Source organism: Cynara cardunculus (genome assembly GCF_001531365.2).
Source record: "Cynara cardunculus var. scolymus isolate 2C chromosome LG 8, CcrdV1, whole genome shotgun sequence".
NCBI lineage: Eukaryota > Viridiplantae > Streptophyta > Magnoliopsida > Asterales > Asteraceae > Cynara > Cynara cardunculus.
In genome coordinates, this window is record NC_037535.1 from 13,935,468 (window position 1) to 13,939,694 (window position 4,227).

The window sequence follows — 4,227 nt, forward strand, 5'->3', positions numbered from 1 at the left end:
CTCTAGAACTAGCCAACCATTTCCAAAGCTTTAACTTGATTCAATTGGGCTTTCATATCAATTTGGCCATATTGTAGCCCTGATACACTCACAATGAGGACATTGTTTCCCTTAAGTTTGGGGAAGGGTCCTAAAAGTACCAAACACTATAGAGATCATGAAACATATGCATTAAGAACAAAAGACAAACAAAGGAACAAAGTTCCATGTCTTATGCATACAAAAGAGTGTCAGAGTACACCAGAATGTTTGAAAAGGACCAAAGTGTCCAAACATACCTCAATATGAGATGCATAGCAGTAAATTTGTGCTATGGAGTGAAAAAAAAGTGAGATGAGGTAAAAGGCATGCATTGAAAAGAAAAAACCAAATGCAAAACCCAATTCAAAGTCCCAAACTATCTGTTGAATCTAGTATAACAAAAGAAATATAGGCTAGCTTATGGTTTGGCAAAATGAAAGATTTAAGTTTGGGGGAGCTAATTTTATGAAGGGCTATGGATATCAGGCATCAAGTCATGAGTAGAACACTTTCATTCAAAAAACTTCAAAAATATGCATACTTTGGCTATTGAATGTTTATGCTCATTTTTTTTAGTTTATTAGAACTTTGAGTCTTTTAATTTGTCATTTTCTATTGTTTAGGGACAAACAACAATTCAAGTTTGGGGGTGTGATAAGTGTTAATTTATTAACCTTATTACATCATTTTCTTAACCATTTTCCTTTGTTTTATTTGCCCATTAGTGTCTTAATTGAGTCTTTTTATGTCTTCTTCATATATTAGTAGTTATATAGTATATCTAATGTTAATTCCTTGTTTTTACATGTTTTTGATGATTTTTGGGCCCAGGCCTACGGCAGTCCTACAGGACCAAATGTGGCAAGGTCCTATAGTACCTGTCCGAGAGCTGAATTTCTGCCTGGGCCGTGAAGAAATGGACTGATCCATAGAAGAGGCGTGGTCAACGACCTTGGGCCCGGTCAAAGCCCAGTTTTGAAGAAGCTTTTGTCTTATTAGTTGGCACCCACTATGTGAACTTCCTTAGCCTATATAAAGAAGGCTTAAGGCTTATGTTTAACCACCAATTCACAAAACAATTCTCCAATTTACTTGCTTTCTTCCATTTGATCTTTGTTAATCACTTTCTAAATTATTGCTTTCGGTTCCAAGCTTTCGGTTTTCTTTGTTTGTCTTTTCAAGAATCAACTTTTTGTAGTTGTGATTTCATTCTCAAGTTTTAATTTAAGTACTCGTATTTAATCTTCATCTCATTTCTGTTGCAAGTTACGTTATGTTTTCTTATTTTTTATTACCAGTTACGAATTAGTCGATCATTGTTGCTTTACATCGGATCTCATCCTTTGTGGCTCACGACTAATTTACATAGAATAAATAATCTGTTTTTACGAGTTTGAAAGTAACCTTTCGGTCTTTGCAACGAAACTTGTTCTGCAAGTTTCGTTACTTGACTTGCAAGTTTTCTTCAAAGTCAACTCCTATTTCCTAGGTTTTTCAAGTGTCATTTCTTAGTACTTCAAAAGTCAAACCCAACTTCCAAGGTTTTCATTAGTCTTTCCTCCATCCCATCAAGTACTTTCTTTCATTATTACTATATTAAAATTAATTAATATTATTTAGTTATTAATAATTTATATTTCAGTATTTATATTTTAGTCTTTATATTTTAGCATTTATATTTCAGTCATTTATATTTCAGTCATTTATATTTCAGTATTTATATTTCAGTCTTTACATTTCAGTATTTACATTTCAGTCTTTACATTTCAGTCATTTACATTTCAGTCTTTATTATACTGCAATTTACATTTCTGTCATTTAATTTTCAGTATTTTACTTTCAGTCATTTATATTTCAGTCATTTAATTTCTAGTACTTTACATTCCAGTATTTCCATTTCTTGTAATTTTCTTTCTGTAATTTACTTTCTGCAATTTACTTTTTCGTATCAGTTATTTATTTTTCAGTCCTTACATCCTTCGATAGAAGAAACCGAGCGATGATGGGCTAACGCCATAGCTTGGGGTGTAACGGGAAATTAAGAACAAAACCGATGTGAAAGTACAAAGGTGTCTTATTAGCATTATAGTCTACTATTTATTTCAGGTGCTTAATATTTCATTTGATTATTACATTAAAATTAATTGACAACTAATTTTATGTATAAAAATGTATTGACTTTCAAAACCTGAGGTAATAGGAGAAGGCTATAAATAGCTTTTGTGTCTGACAAACGCTATACTCCTACAGTGTAGGATGGTAACACTGTGTTGTGCTAAGATTCACGACGTCTAACATAAATGATATCGTGTCGATAACACGTTGACCGGTGTGTGCTCTTGGGAGGCCGTCTGACCCGATAGTTGACACTGTCATAATTATATAAAATCATTTATTGATTTTAGATAATTATGACAGGAATGCTATGTCACCTTTTTGCTGAATCATTTGTTTAATGTCTTAATCAACTGTTGCACCCTGTGCTTCTTTTTAAGATTGATATTTTTCTTAGTTGTTTATCAAACCTCCCCATTTTAGATAAATCAAATCCCTCGATTCGCCATCTGAAACTAGTTTTTACAAACTGGACTTTTGAAATAACTTTACAAGCTATCTCTGTGGGAACGATATCTGGTACTTTTTACCATTATTACTTGTTACGAGAAGACAGTAGTTCGAGGTGTATGCTTGCGCCGAGTTCTATTTTTGTGTTGGAATATAAGGTTGAATAAACCGACGAGCAATTAACAAGTAGCGTTTACGGACGGGGACTTTATTTGGAAATATCCTTTCAAGTACATCAATTTATCATTTATATCATAGTGCAAAAACAGTCAATATTTCATGACATAAATAACTCTAGACTAAACAGTTCGTTAGTCCAACAATTTTAAACAACAGTATAGTTTGCATAACTTCATGTTTTTCCCCCCAGTTTAAATAAACAAAAAGCAGTAAAAGTGGGGTCGTGAAAACTCACTAGTTTGCTGTTTTGAATATCCAAGAGCTTGACAATGCTTGAAGCTCTAATCATCCACCCTTGACTTTCCTAAACAGTCCAACATCCAGAAATTAGATCATCTATAGGTTCTCGACAAAGATAAAGTTAAGTATGTCTTATGTAATGCCATTGATTTTTCATGAATTAAAGTTGATACTTATACCATTTGCTCTTTGAAATAGTCTAATATTTTATATCCAAGTCTTCAACACATGAAGAAACACTTGGACAAAATATTAATTTCTTTTTTCTGGAATTTTTGGTCTTACATGTCACTATCAAAAGGAACCTTCCACAAATTATTTTGTGTCCAAATTTTTATACTATCATAGTTACTGTTTTAGGTAACTTCGGTCCAAATTTCATACATTTTGGAACTGTTTTAGTCATTCAAATGTCCAACTCATTTTCATATATCAAAGTAATCTGGATAGATTGCATTCTGTCAAATTTGAGATCAAATGGAAGACCTAAACTTAACATTTTTCAATTATTCCAATTGGATCGTAAACTTAACTCATTAACTCAACTTCCAGAAGAAGAATTACACAATTTCATTAATGTTTTAGAGAGTTATGCTATTTTGAACAGACATGAATGTTTCTGTCCAACAGCATCATTTTGCACTAGAGTTTTATATTAAGCATTTGAATGCTCAAAACTCAATATTTTCGAATGAAACCAAAAACAGTACAACAACAACTCACCAAAGCAAACTCCAGAAGAAAAATAAAGTATTTTGAATAAGTTTTGAAGGAGCTATGTATTTTCAAAGTAGGACTCATCTACTGTTGAAGATACTATTGCGAACTTATTTTGTTTTAAACGATTGAAGGGTCAAAGCTTCTTCATTTTACATTATTCCAGTTGGAAAAGATTCATAACTCATCAAAGTACGTTTTAAAAGAAAAATCAGAATATTTAGACTTTTATTTTGAAAGATACAGTCGACACAAGTGCTAACAGAATCTGTCAGTTTTCAAAATACGCCTTTTAATGATTAAATTCCACATGCAATGTGGTTTTATCCTACTTTCTTAGAGTTCTAARTTCGTGGATCATAGATTATCATCATTTTGAAGACATTTTCATGTCTTTGATGTATAATCTTCCCTTTTGAATTCTCCAGAAAATTTAATTACAAAATCAAGAAGAAGGTGTAGAAAATGAGAATCTTTGTTATTATACAAATGTAAGATAACTAG